Source organism: Plasmopara halstedii, assembly GCF_900000015.1.
Source record: "Plasmopara halstedii genome assembly, contig: Scaffold_672, whole genome shotgun sequence".
NCBI lineage: Eukaryota > Oomycota > Peronosporomycetes > Peronosporales > Peronosporaceae > Plasmopara > Plasmopara halstedii.
Genome location: NW_020187589.1, coordinates 383,966 through 384,206, shown reverse-complemented (window position 1 = coordinate 384,206; position 241 = coordinate 383,966).

Sequence of the window (241 nt, the reverse complement as noted above, 5' to 3'; positions counted from 1 at the left end):
GAACTCACGAACTGCTGACAGTAGTCAAGAGTTACCACCGCCTCGATAATGTCAGATCCACCGCGGAAGCGGTTACGGCTTTTAATCTCATGGAGGGCCTTCGATTAAGTTCGCCCCATAAGTCCTTTCGCGTCTACATTGCTTCCCTTAAGAAAACGATAAACGTTGTGTAAAAGGAGATAATTGTTGTCGCGACGGCCGGATGGGTAAAAGCTTTACAAGCACGCTCGAGGCGATATGA